At 34.9% G+C, this 15,769-nt stretch overlaps 1 pseudogene; it reads left to right on the top strand.

Annotated features, from left to right (window-relative positions):
• Positions 1 to 2,439, top strand: part of LOC131036697 (proteasome subunit beta type-7-B-like) — a 37,126-nt pseudogene extending 34,687 nt beyond the window's left edge.
• The last annotated feature ends 13,330 nt before the right edge of the window (positions 2,440 to 15,769 follow it).

Raw genomic sequence — 15,769 nt, 5'->3', positions numbered from 1 at the left:
TGAATTAAATTTGGTTTCCATTATGGTTTATGATAGATCATCACCCATTTGGTTGCCCTTGATTACATTGTAGTTTAATGCATTAGACTCTTTTGGAGACTAATACCGGGGAGGATTGGGTGGAAGGGAGGATGGCAGTGGGGTCTCTCATGTTCTCCCTTTCAGTCTAGAATATTGGGTCTGTTTATGATTTTAAAAAATCAAATTTATGTTTTAACAAGTAATGTGGCATTCTATATTTTTAAGTTTGTAATTGTATTGTGGGATATGTTGTTTTTAATTAAGGATCAAACAGGTTTTAAAGGGACCCGAAACCCAATTTACATCATGCTGCCAAAAGCATAAAACCAGAAAACAGGTAGCCTACCATCAGCAAAATACCAAACAAGAACAAAAGACAGCAAAAAACAATAGGAGAGATCAAAAGAACTATTTAAGCTTCTTCAGTGCTTCTGCAGCTTCAGCTTCCAACTGAGACATACTCAAGGCAATCTTCTTAAACTCCTAAATTTCCTGAGTGGACTGATCCGCAGCACGTTTCAAATTGGCCCTTGTGTGCTTGCATGACCCCTTGTCCTCCTTCTGTAGCAGTTTACCTTTGTCCCCAACCTCCAAATCAACCACTTGGCTTCTGCTCAGATGGGTTTTTTCTAGTCTATCCATCATGGTGTTCATGCTGTCAGCACTGTTTTTCACAACTTTGTGGCTAATGGTAACCAGGGAAATGAGGCTGTCATTAATGTTTTTCAGTTTTGATTTCAAGATCCCAAACTCGCCCCTCATAATCATTCTTCATGGTTTCCACATCTTTAACAGCCTTTTATAAGAATGCAACTAGATTTTTACCTTCATCTTCATCTCATGGCACCTCCTTCCTATCATCCAGTTTGCCGATGATAGCACGTAACTTAAGGTTGATATCCTTAATCTCATGGAACATCCATTTATACATTCTGCAGCTATCAACCGTTGCATTACTAGCAATACCCAGCAAATCATTGGGGCTTTCCTGGTCTAAATGGAGAAGACGAGAATCAACATTCAAATCCCTAGGAAAATTGGATCTCCCTTCCTGATCGGTAGCAAGTAAAGAATCAACAGAAAGGCTGTGAATAGACAGATCGGTGACTTCTTTATCCTTGAAAACAGGGGAGGGCAACTTCTATTTGACATGTTTAGTTTTGGGCACATTACCCTCCCTAGCTAAGGAAACAGGATCAAAATCCTCCTTCGTTTGCCAATCCTCCCCCTCTGAGTAAGGGCTATCAGACTCCTCTTCCCCAAAATCCTCCGCCTCTTTGGAAGAGGCAGGGGGCTTCCGACCTTGGGTTTGGACAATGAAGGAAGAGATTTACAATGTTCAAAGATAAGAAGTAAGAGACCTTCATGCAGCACCGGATTGTTAAGATTTTTTTTGTGACCCCTAATGCTAGCGTTCAAGGAAGAAAGCAAGTAGAAAGGAAAAGAAATCCTAACTTTATGCCTGAAGTGATTAAGTAACACAAAGTGGTGGCCATAGACTCTAGTGAAGTGGCCATCTAAGGAAAAATACTGCATAAGTACAGTACCTGTAGCACTGCCCGCCAGAGAGTCTTGATACCCCCAATATCATAGCCACCCTTGGATCTCTTAACCAGCAACTTATTTTCCATGCCCTTGGGAAATTTTCATTGTGGGATATGTTGTTGCTCATTCGGCACAAGACGTAATGATATCTACCAAATATGGCTCCTTCAAAAATTATTTTGAGACTTGAATGTAATTCAAAACCCCAAATTTGTATAGTTCTAGGAGGAACAGATTCTGATTCAAAGGTATTGGTTGACAAATTCTTGCATTCATATTTTCCTCCCGAGCACATACATACATAGCCTAGGATTTTCATATCAATAAGGGATATAGTTTTCTTGTCTTAGGGATAGGAGTCATTAGAAATGAAATCGGTTATTTGTCAATTACATTAGAAATAGTCCAAATGCTAATGGAACTTGGGTTTAGATGATGTTTTTATTTTCAAATATACAAGTGTATTGATGTAAAGCATAATAATCCATTTCTGTTGAGCTGTTCTGCAGAGAGAGGAGGAAATATTGTTGGTTTGTGAAGTTATCCGTTCTAGAATCTTCAACGATTTAGGAAGTGGCAGTAATGTGCATGTTTGCGTAATCACAAAGGTTGGGATATGAAAGCCTGGGTAGAAAAGGAGTTTTCTGAAAGTGAAATTATGCTAATTTTGGAAAATTTATTTGTCAGAATTTGTGTGTTACTAAACTTTGGTGGTTTAAAAAACAGGGTCAAACAGAATATCTCCACAATCATCAGCTGCCAAATCCATGGACATATGTTAGTTCAAGAGGTTATTCAGTAGCTTTTTCTGTTTTTCATAGGACATATGTTGTCTATGTTCAAATTTTTCAATTGATCAGCTTCCGATTGTAATTTTTAAAATACTAATGTTGATTCTTCACAAAATCTTAACCATATAACTGTGCCTATTCAATACTTGAAAGTTTTAAATACTTGGAATTATTATTTAGTTTGTTTCAAGCACACAAATCATATAATTTATAGAAAAAATTCAAATTAAAAAGATTGAGAATGTAAATGGCATTTATAAAATATCAACATTTAGTTAGGAGCATAATGGCATAACACTATAAATAATCGCAATTTATCTTGAGTAATCATGACCTGCCACATTTGCTGTGCCATGTTTTGAGTTTGGATTTACTGAGTCATTCAAGAAGTGGTTCAGATATTCCTTTTTTGGCTCATTTTTATACTTTAAGGGAATGTTCCATGGAGTTTTGAAATGGGGGATGTGGGCATGGGTTTTGGAAACAGGAAACCATGAACACAAATCTGGGGACAATTGTTCAAATACAATATAGTACTTGAAAATTTAGTTATAAAAGAAAATTTTCTAGACAATGCAGGTTATTTTGGTCTTTACTGTTTTATGTAAAGTTAAATTGTAAACTACTAAACACAATGTGTCAGTTGAACCAACATGAAACAATGCATTGAAAATTCCAAATATCGATATTATAGTTTAAAAACTCATGACTCAGACGAACTCGGCAGACCCAAATTTGACTCGACTTGGCAAAATGTTGCCAAAACTTGGTAAAAACTTTCTAAAACTCTAGCAGTATTTTTGAAGAGAAAAAAACACTACACAATAATCTTACAAAACATGCACAATAAATCATGATAAATCTTAAAATTGATTGTAGAGAACTCATAAGTGATAACTAACAAGTACAAACTTACTTAGTAGTTTTTCATTCATTCATAATTTTATATCAAAAAAGTTCAATACATAGTTACATGCCTTTGACCATTCATAATTTCATGATACTGCATATTTCATAAATTTATAAGTATCAGATATTACTAATTAGTGTCAAGTTCAAGTGTTCAATAGTCATATATCATAAATTTCGAACAGTATGATCGCAATGGCTAGAATTGCATCAAGATTCAATACAAATCATGTTGGCTGGTGGCTGCTACATTTTCTGCCGCTTCTCATATGAAGAAATGAGAGCTATAACTTCTCAAACAGTGTCAGTCTCTACTTAAGACAAAGTGGAACATCTCTTCTAGGGATCCATGCACGGTGATATTTGAGGCAAATGATACCTTTGATCTTTCCTTGACAATAATGACACACTACTTCTCCTATTTCTTCCTCCACGGTTCCATGCTTCAAAATAAAGTCCTAGTTCATAGATGCCATATCTTAAAAAGAAAAAGAAATTGAGTTTGATACCCTGGCATAATGGAACAAATAAATAAAATTAACAATTATAAAATGTAAATCCTAGCAGATAGCTAGCTGCTAAATATCAGAGAAAATAAAAAATTAACGATAAAACTCCATAATGAGAGGGAAAACAAACCAAAAAAAAATCAGGGATATTGTTAAGTTACAATGTTATGTATCTTGCAAATGTTGTCAAAAAACTTGTTAGTTGTCAAATCATACCATTGCGTAATCAACTCCAAATGTATCAAATATTTTTAATATAATGTAGTGTGAGGTGGAAGGAGACATTGTGAAAAAATAAAGTATTGTGATGCTTTCTTGGTTGTGGAATGTATTTATGCATTGGTGGGCAAATTTTTAGCTTGGATTTGTGATTTTTTGTGAGTTAACTAGAGAAAAAATTGTTGGGGAGTAAAATCACAAGCGAGTCACCCATGTAATTATCTTGCAAGTACTTGTGAGTCAGCAATTTTTTTTTGTGATTTTTAATCTATGATTAATATATTATTATATTCAAGATTATGATTACATTCAAGTACAATGGGCCAATGCCTCCATGGCTTGATCTTCCTCAAATGCTATGGCCAACTCCTCATTGTTGGAGGCTTGGAGCTATTGAAGTCATTTAGCTGAATCTTCCCAACCAACCTTGCATGTGTAGCTTGATCCTCATCAATTCGAATTGGCTTCTCTAGTTCGACATCTCATTGTGCTTTACTGGACTCTCCTTGTGCATTAGTGTATTGTAGTGCATGAGACACAAGGCACTATGTACAACCACAAGCATGTTTGCTCTCCTAGAGGTGAGCTTGTTCCCTCTAATAGAGTGGATGAGGCTTTATATAGATGAGTTTCTCTCAGCAATAGAAGAACTAGATGCTTGAGGCAAGAGGTGAATGGTGAGTTTGATTGTTAGTGAATGAGGCCCTTGCATATTCGATGATAGTATTGGATCATCCTAATAGTCTCTTCATCCAACTTTGCATCTTTTATAGAGCACTTGATTGTGGCAATCTTGGGCCACTCATGATGGACAATGGTGACTTCTTTGGCATTGTACAACTTTTGAATTGCTTTCATGAAGCCTCTCTCCATCTTAGTATTTACTATAAGAACAACTTTGTCAAGCTTTTGCATATGTCATTTTGGGCTCAATGCATAGGCAACCATGTGCAAGGGAGTGTTCAATTTCTCCACCTCTCTTGAATGATAAGCTGAATTTGTTCATTGGAGAACTACAAAGGCGGGGTCATTCTTTTGTCCAATGGCCTTCATTTAGACTAGAATGCTTTCAATGCACTCATACGCCCTTGAGGCCTGGAGCATTAGAGTCCTTAGATCAGATTATTGTGAAATTTGGAGATATGATGGAGACGATGTATTTGAACAACAACCTAGCAAGTGCTTCTCTTCACCACTTCTTTTGTTGTCTTCCCTTGCATTTAAATGAACTCAGTCCATCAATTCCATTCCCATGTCATGATCATTAGTTGCTAGGGCCTTTGCAACTCAATCATCCTTTTTGAGAGAATAAAGTATGGGGCATATTTGGTCTCAATAGGTTTCAGAAGCTCTCTCTTCGAGTAGGTATGGAATAGCTCATATGATGTGTGTTGATTGTAAATAAACATCACACACCTCTTGCATCAAATACTCCTGTTTGATCTAGTCAAATTTCCCCATGTCCTTTAGTGCATTGTTCATTACATGCACACAAGGGGTTCAAAAAATGTTTGTAGTCATTTTCAACTAATTTCTCTGTTGTCTTGCACACATTGGCCACATTAGTTATGGTGTACACCATATTCTTAGGGCTGACCTCCTCCATAGCATCTTTGAGGATATGGAATTGAAACTCCACATCCTTGTGATACCCTAAACAGTTTACACTCATAAGGAATTAAGGCTCCTTTACACATGTTGCCATTATATTGATAAGTGGATGAGACCTCATGTTTGTCCACCTATCCACGATAATGCTACATTTGCTTTTGATTCATGTGGCCTTCATTTCCTCCATAAGAATGTTGACTTTGGAATAGTTTTTATCTAAGATATTGGTCCTCAATTTTGTCTCCCATGGTGACACATATGAAGGCCTTGCTTTTTCTACCTTAGTCATTGTATCCTTTAAGAAAAGAGGGAACAACATGAAATGGTATGGCATTGGAAAAGGAAGAATTGATGGCATGATTTGCCTCATCTTTGATCTACATGTTAAACATCTCTGCCATTAGGTTGGGAGATGAACTTGTCACCCTACATTTCCTCTTAGGCTCTATTGCATTGCATGAAAAAAGAGAAAATTGTGGTTGTTAGGAAGTGTTACCAGTCCTCAATGTCATGGTAGTAGGTGATGTGTCAAGTGGTTGTTAGGAAGTGTTACCAGTCTTCAATGTCTGGTAGTAGGTGATGTGTCGGGCTCGTCACTGCCACCATACAAGCATGCAAATTCTTTCCTAATAGTTTCTTCATCTTCCTAGGTGGCTTCTCGTGCTCATTATTGGTCCCCAAAGGACATTAACCTGCCATATATTTTAGTTGCACAACTAGGTGCTGCACCTATCAAAGACTGTTTTGATTGAGCTGGATTTCTCCAGCACTTTCTACGCATAGAAGTCGGCAATCAATTACATTTGTTGGATCAACAATATATTTCTTAAGCAAAGACACATTGAGCACATTATGTATGCGAGATAGAGATGGTTGATGAGCTAGTTTGTAAGCTACTCATCTGATTTTTTCTAGGATTTCGAAGGGTTTGGACTTGTTTAGCCTGCCCATTCCCCGAGGCTCGTTTTTCCATATTTTTTAAGTTGACCAAGGTACTATATCCTCCCACCCACCCCTGGGAAAGCTTCTGGCACAAGATATGGAACTGAATTCACACCTGGAGGATCTGTCTTTTCCTCTGCTCCTACCACCCTTATTATGACGCCAACTTATTTAGCTCTTATGTGGTCAAACATGACATAACATTTTATCATCAACTACAAATTCCATTGGGTGTTCTCTTGAAATCAGCATAACTTTTAAATTGATGTAGTGCTTCCTTTAATCATTCTTGGATGATCTTACTTGCTTGTCATATTCGTTAAGCAAATTTGGTCCAATGGTCACTTCGTTTTTTTATTTTAAACCATCCCATCCAATCGATGTTCTTTACATCAAGCCATAAAGAACTTCAATGGGTGACATCTTGATAGATGAATGGTAGGAGTTGTAAAAAACTCTACTGATGCCACTTAGCTGGTTGGTCCATCACATATGTCCTGAAAATATCTTGTAAAATTTGATTCTCTTTTTTGGTTTGACTGTCAATTTCTGGGTGGTAAGCTCTACTAAAATTAAGTTTGGTACCAAGAGCAGCTAAAAAAGAAAGGTCCAAATATAGAGGTTAATACCTTGTTCCGATGAAAAATGAACTTAGTTATGGTATATTGTGCAACTTTACTATATATTTTACAAATTTTAATTTCTGAAATCTGCACATTTTCTTTGAAATTACTAGGTATGAAGTGGGCAACTTAAGTTAATTTGTCTACTACCATTAGAATATTGTCATACTTATTATGTGTTTTAGGCAAGCTTGTCACAGAATTCATCAAAATGTTTGACCATTTGCACCATAGCAAGTCATGCAGAGTGTTCAACCTTGATTCACTACACTCCAAGCATTTGACAATGAAATTAGCTACCTCCTTTCTCATTCTTGGCCAGAAGTACAAGGTCTTTAAATCTTCATACATCTTAGGTACAACAAGATGTGCTTGATAGGGGACATTATGGCTTTCTTGAAGAATCCTCATTGTTAATTCCCTTTCCTTAGGCATCAAAATTTGTCCTTGGAAGCATACAATACCTTCATAACATAGATGAAATTCTGAATTGTTTGGCCTTTGTTGCATTTCTTTATTCATTTGTTGGCAAAATGGATCCTTTTTCTGCATCTGTTGGATGGTTTCCTGTAAATTAAGCTTACTTTGGCAACCACTGCGAGTCTGGCCCTATGATTCAGGGCATCTTCTTCTCAAACATAGGAAATATTGATCTCTAATTGCTTCGAAACTCTAAACATCTCCTATATCATGCATTTACATCAGGTTATATGAAAATATTAAGTTCATAATGATCTGTGTTTAATTGAATGGTCTTCCCATAAGGTTGCTGCCAACATTTATTGCATGAACAATTGCTGCAAGACATAAATTATGAGTATGATAATAGAGCTCATGGTCCTTAAATTTTTATGAATTAAAGGTGATCACACGTTTGTCTTGCATCTCAGATCACCTTCTAATCCATCTAGTGAGGCATTCATCCATACTACCAATTCCTTCTCTGAATTGGGTACTTGCAAGACCAATGCAGTGGTGAGGGCATGCTTCAGTTAGAAAGGAAACCTGCACTTATCTGTCCATTCAAACCTTTTCCCTTTCCGCTAAAGTGAAGTTATGGGGTTGACTATTCTAGAAAAATTCTCCATAAATCTGCAGTAATATCTTACCAGCCCATGAAGCTTCTTACTTTTGACATATTTTGGTAGCAGGCCATTAAATGATTGTATGGATCTTAGAGAGGTCTTTTGAAATTCCTAGTTTGTAGTTAGATGTTCTAGATAGTGTATTTGGGGTTGGATGAATGAGCATTTAGACAACTTACCACATAGCTTGTGTTTCCTTAGTCTCTATGATACAAGTCTCAAATGTTCTTTGTGCTCCTATGGATTCCTGGAATAAATTAAGATTTCATCTTAGGAATACTAGAACAAATTTATATAGAAAATCATGGAACACATGGTTCATAAGGCTCATGAAAGTCAATGGCGCATTTGTTAAACCAAAAGGTATGACTAAGAACTCAGAGTGTCCCTACTTGGTTCTAAATGCAGTCTTAGGAATGCTATCCTTGATTCTTAATTGGAGGTATTATGGTCTTCAGTCTATTTTGAAGAATTTTGTGACATCTTTCATTTGATCAGGCATGCGATCTATTTTAGGGAGGGAGTAATTATTCTTGATGGTAACCTCATTCAACAATCAATAGTCAATACAAAACCTTAAGGTTCCATCTCTCTTCCATTAAACCATTTTAATGCTCCCAGACATGACACATTGAGATGAATCAATCTTTTCTCTATTAGATCATGTAACCTTAGTTTCAATTTTTACAATTCTGCAATATTCACACATTATGGAGCCTTTGAAATAGGCTTAGCTCTCAAAACAAGGTCGATGGAAGAATTGAATTGTTGTTTAGGCTGTAATCCCAACAATTTGTCAAGAAACATATCTTCAAATTCTTGTAGGTGGTCTTCTATATTGGGCATTGGATCTTCACTTTCATGTCCCAACTTGACTGTTTTTTCCTTTTTCATACTTCACTTCCTTAGTGGTTTCCTGGCTTGCATGGTAGACATTGCTTTAACAATTGTTGGCCTTTAAATTCCATAGAAAACTGTTGTATTCTTTTGATCATCTAAGCAGTCTATCATCTTGTTGCAGTAATCAAAAGTGGTCCCATGCTGCTTAAACCAGTCCATTTCCAAAATTATATCATAAGATCCTAGCTCAGCGACCAACAAGTTTACATGGGTTTTGAAAATATGTAGGTCTATCTTAGCTTATTCAAACTAGAGATTGCCTTTTGATTCGTACCAGACACAACCTCTACCTCCCTCTATTCTTGATTTAAAATTTTGAGCTTAGCATTGCATCTGCTTAAAACATCAAGAGAAATAAAATTAGCAGTAGCTCCTAGTCTGCCAAAATGGAAATAGATTGTCCATGAAAATACCGTAAAGCTCTATTAGAGTTGCTTGGTTGTCAGCTTCATACTCATCAATATTGCATAGATCTTAGTTGGTGGCTTGGTTGTCCTATCTTGGTTCACAGGACACTTGCTTCAGGAGATGGTGCTTGCAAAACAAATTTATTTTGTGATTGCCACCTTGACCTTGATGTACTATTGTCCTTGGTTTTGTTATCCTATTGTACCTCTTGAAGTTGTTTCTTTTTAATTTCCTCACATTTGTTCTTGCTTGTAGAACCTTTTGGATATCTCCTTTCTTACTTCCTATGTGGGTGAGAGCATAACTCTTATGGCTTCTTTCATGTTTGCTTTTCTATTTTTCTTCAACGATGATAGTTGCTGTTACTATTTGATTCGAGTTTTTTTTGACTATGTGAGCTTAGTCACACAGATAATGCCATTATACAAACCCAACAAAAGCATATCCCACATGATTTTCCTCCTCCTTCATGTAGTGGACATAGAAAAGAAGAACCATGAACTTGGCTTTATACTTTTCTGCAAACAATGCTCCCCACTATAGGGAATGAAATTTAGTTAACTTCTAATCATAGTGTAGAGGTAATAAATACTCCTTGCATAATCATTTCACAAACTTTTCCCGATTCAACTCACTCATAAATTTACTTCTAACAAATGATCCGACCATAGAAACACATCCGTTTCCAATTGATAAACTGTAATGCGAGCCTTGGTGTTAGAGTTGAACTCTATCAACTCAAAAAAAATTGTTCATTTGTATTAGCCATGCCTCTGACACTTTTACCCCCACTAGTCCCATTATACTTTGGCGGGTGCATCTCTAATTTTCAATCATGGGATTCTTTCTTACTTCTTGACATTGTATGAAGGGAAAATAATTGTAGGTTGGTGTATTGGTGCTAAACTCATAATCTGGGTCTTAGATGTCGTTTGTCTACATTATATGGTTCTTTGTTCATAGTCCAATGTTGTGGTTAATCCATTGTTCTCTTTGCTTCAATAGCTCCTCATTTATTGTTCCTAAGAAGTGTGGCCCTTTCTAATTGATATACTACAACATAGGCCTTGGTGTAGAGGTGAAGTCCATTGACTCAAAAAAATTATTCATTCCTATTAACCGTGCCTCCACCACATCACCCTCACTAGTCCCTCACTAGTCCCATTATACTTTGGTGGTTTTATATTCTCCAATTCTCAATCATGAGATCCTTTCTTACTTTTGGACTTTGTACAAAGGGCAAAGAATTGTAGGTTAGTATTTTGGAGCTAAACTCCAAATCTGGGTCTTAGATATCATTTGTCTCCATTTTGTGGTTCTTTGTTCATAGTCCAATATTGTGGTTAATCCTTTGCTATCTTTGCTTCATTAGCTCCTCAGTTTATTGTTCCTAAGAAATTGTTTTTCCTTGAGGGGTGTTTATCTTTGTTTGGAGCTTCTTGGGTATTGTTGGAGGTGGTAGTGGTGTATTTCTATTGGCACAAAGGATTTCAACCAAACTAGTTTTTGCACCTCCTATGTGAAATGTTCGCATTCTTCTTACTCTTACTCTCTTTTTTAAAGAAAAAACTATAGTCAATAAATTAGCTTAACTAAATACTAGAACACTTAAATTAACATAAAGTTATACTAGAATTCAAAATACTTCATATCATATAGGCAAGAAACGAGCATCTCTATCAATCTCCAAAGGTCAATACATTGTTTGTGGGAGGCCTTTATTAACATCAATAGTGTATTTCTATTGGCACAAAGGATTTCAACCAAACTAGATTTTGCTCCTCCAGTTCGAAATGTTCTCATTCTTCTTACTCTTACTCTCTTTTTTAAAGAAAAAACTATTCTCAATAAATTAGCTTAACCAAATATTAGAAGTTATACTAGAATTCAAAATAATTCATATCATATAGTGTTAGAACATAATGTTATTAGGGGTCACATTCTTATAACATTTATATATAATGTTCTAATTTAAGGTTATAAAACTCTATATATTATATGCTTTATAAGCATATCCCATTTGAAATAATTGTAATCTAATAACTATTAGATTATTAATTATTTATGAATGGGGGTTATTGAAAAGGAGTGACTAGTGAAGTAACCATTCCTCCTATATTTAAGCAGGATCTCTCTCATTTGAGATGTGTGTGAATTTGGAGCTTTATGGTGAGTTGTATCACTATTCACAAGAGGTATTATTGGCCATGTGGAAGTATTGGAGGAGTATCCCTAGGTTCTAGTCTATGTTATGATAGACTACATTTGTAAGTGTTTTCATAAAATGATGCTTTACGAGGTTTTTTACCCGAAAGGGTTTTCTCCATGTATATTTTGTGTAATGTGTTAATTTATGTTGTATGATTCTTAATTTATTTATTTTATATCTTGTTTATAAAAATTAGTATCCTAAGATTCTAATTTCTAACATATAGGGAAGAAATGAGCATCTCTATTAATCTCCAAAGTTCAATGCATTGTTTGTGGAAGGCCTTTATTAACATCAATGAGGTAGCTTCACTACAAAGAGTATTGTCATATATTAATTCTTAGCTGTCCTCTCCAAACCCATCTCAAACTTATCGGGATGCCCTAATGTGAGTCATTAACTCTTGTGATTATTTCTTGTCAAGTAAAACTAGTGATTGTTGCTCAATGTAGGAAGACATAGGTTGCTCATCATGTCTCCTTGGTTCATCATTATCTAATTCAGACCTAGTTGGATGATAGTTGTGTTTCTATTTAGGGCCATAATTTTCTAAATAAATAATGTCATTAAGGGTTTCATATAGTGTAAAAGGCATCCATGTTCTACACAAGACATAACCATATAATAGACATTTTATTCACCATCAAAGCAACTTATAACATTTGATATGATGATGGCTTATTAGTTCTAGGTCATTGAAGTCACACACACGCACACGTACATACTTACATATACAAATGTATGTCTAAGACAACAAAGTATTTCTCTTCGGTTTTGGGTGCAATGCACATACTATCTACAAGGAATTAATCATGGAGTATCTACACTTTTCTAAGTGAAAATATGGAAGTTTTTAAGTAAGAACTCGAAGAAATAGAGGAAGATTGGGACTAAATTATATTTTTCTTCTATTTATTAGGGTTATTGCTTATATATATGTGTTCATAATCTTAATCTATTTCTTCATGTAACAATCTTCTTTTATTTCTTTCGGTTCTTGCTTAGAAGTTTTTTTGGTTATCTATTTTTGAAGGAATGCATAGACACTTTGTGATTACTTCCTTGGACATGGTGGGTGCATTGTGCCCACAATTGAAAGAAAAGACTTTGTTGGCCTATGGGTTGGCTTTATACTTTGTCATGTGGTTAAGACCCTCCTTCATTGGCTGAATTGCATTGGAGGTTCCATCTTCCCTCAATTCTTGTTGAAGTTTCAATCACTTAAGGACAACTATCAAGGTCTTAAATACAAATATCACCTACATCTTGACATTGGACTTGGTATTGTGGGACCTATAAGGATTTGGTGTTTTTGGTTTGAAATACCTTCTTTCTCCCTTAAGGGTTTTTGGTTCTTTTTTATTGTGATCCATTTGCAACACATAAATGGTTTTAGTGTTGGTCAAGACCCTCCTTTATTAGCTGAGTTGCATTGGAGTTTCCAACTTCCTTTGGTTTGTTTTGAAGCTTCAGTCACTTAAGCTGACTGTCAAGGTCTCAAAGTTAGATGTCGACTCCATGTTGATATTAGGATTGGTCACAATGGGTACTACAAGGCCTTGGTGGTTTTGATTTTAATTGCCTTCTTACTTCTTGAAGACTTTTCGATTCTCTTTTTATTGTGACCCATCTACAAAATAGAAATGGTTTCAGTACAACTTAGAGTTTGTATGAGCTTCATGGTTTAGATTTGGCACCAAACTTAAAAATCAAATGTAATAAAATACCTAGCCCTCGTTAGTATTGAGTTTTTGTACACTCCTTTTGCTACGATAGATAATCTTTAATGAGCTTTTGAACAAATTCACATGGGGAATCTAATTCAATAATCAACATACATAAACAAGCACCCACTTAATAATATAGTCCTCATGTTTTTTAATAAGGTATTACAATTATTTTTGTAATAAAATATTAAGAATTATTACACTTAATTTTGACAAATATTCATTACAATACAAATATGAAAACTATATCGTCTCAAATGCTCTAACATCATTAATACACATTATTCACTTGTCATCCAACCATGAATATTGTATACAAGGCAATACAAGGAACCAAAATACACTTGTAATTTGCCATGTACATAGTCATAACCTTGTACTAAAACTTATTATGTCAATAAGAATTTACTTGTGCTAAAAATAAACAATAAGTTTCAATGCGAACAACTTTGACCACTAGTACCTTTCTACTTGGTTTGTCATTTGAGATTGATGTAATGAAATAACTTGCACAATAGAAGAAAATAATAAGAAATATGTTGCAAATACTTGATAAATAAATGCCACTTTCAAGGGGCAACCTCCTAATCCATTTCGAGGGGGATACCTCTAAATTTCTAATAGTCCTCAATAACAACTCAATACTTAACATGATGATAGTAGCTAACCTACACCTTCTATATACCATATTTATGTGTTGGATACCTCCAAAGTTGACTTAGATACTTAAGTATAACTCTTAGGATGATCCAAATACATATTTATGATTATAAATTATTATATAACTTATTTAAGATTAAGGTAGCCACAAGCCAACTACTCATAACACAATACATGCTATAGGATTAGAAGCATAACATTGCACCCCCCTTTACAAATGCATTGTCCTCAATGCTAACTTTTTCTTTTTCTTCATCTCCTTTTTTTGTTTCTGTTTCTTCTTCTATTGTTTCTTGTTCTTACCCTTTCTCTTGTTCTTGTTCTTGTTCTTGTTCTTGTTCTTGTTCTTGTTCTTGTTCTTGTTCTTGTTCTTGTTCTTGCTCTTGTTCTTGCTCTTGTTCTTTCTCATTCTCTTACTCTTTTTGTTATTGCTCTTTTTTTGCTCTTCCTCTTTATCTTCCTCTTGTTCTTGTTCTTCTTATTCTTGTTCTTGTTCTTGTTCTTGTTTTTTTTTTTCTTTTACGATTTCTTGTTGTAAAGTTCCAACATGCTAATTTTGCAAAAAATCACACAAGTCAAATTAAAATTATCTGAATTTTGTTCTGTAACTTACCATGGCTAATATCTCACTTTCTTAGAAAAAATCCAATAAATTAGCTAATTTGCAACTTTGGGAGTGAATTTTTTGGAATCCCTAATTCATCAATAAATTACTTAATTATGCTTCAATTTCTCTAAAACATTTATTGTATATTCATTAATATTTTCATGAAAAACCCATTAAAAATTAGGAAGAAATTCGCTTAGATATGAGAGATATATCCTTCCCCAAAAATATTGGGCAGAAACCCTAAGTTTGCAATAACTCACTCATTTCTATTGCAATTCCTTTGAAATCTAGAATGAAGATGCTTCAATAGATTCTTCAAAACCCTTTAAAATTTGGGAAAAAATTGTCAAAATCTAAGAGTTATGCACTTCCCAAAAATGACCTCCAAAATGGAAATGTCTTGCCTTCACAGTGCCAAGATCATGCTTTATACCACTTGTAGTGAAATACATTGCACAATAAAAGAATATGATAAGAAATATGTGGTAAATACTTGATAATAATATGTCACTTTGAGGGGAAACCCCTTAATACACTTTGAAGGGGATACGTCGAATTGTCTTCAATAACAACTCAATACTCATCATGATGATAATAACTAACCTATACCTCCTATATATACCATACTTATTCCTTGGATGCCACTAAGGCTGACTAAGATGTTTAAGTATAACTCCTAGGATGATCTAGATACATATATAATTATAATAATGCTTTTGTAACTTATTTAGGAGTTAAGATAGCCACAAGTTGACTACTCATAACACAATACACACTATAGAGTTAGGAGCATAACAATCGAGCAAGTTCTTTGAGAGTATTGATGTAGGGGCATCCATGTGGAGGGAACCCCAAATTAAATTTTCAAACTTCCCTTCACACGTAGGTGTTAGAAATTTGAATTATTTGAGAAGTGGAGTCTTTGTTGACTCTAATTTTAGCAAATATGTAATGCTTCTAAAAGTAACGTATGATTGTAGATGAGGGCATTTTAGTTTTT

This window comes from Cryptomeria japonica, chromosome 10 (genome assembly GCF_030272615.1).
Source record: "Cryptomeria japonica chromosome 10, Sugi_1.0, whole genome shotgun sequence".
Taxonomy (NCBI): Eukaryota; Viridiplantae; Streptophyta; class Pinopsida; order Cupressales; family Cupressaceae; genus Cryptomeria; species Cryptomeria japonica.
This window is presented reverse-complemented; position numbering and strand designations above follow the sequence as displayed.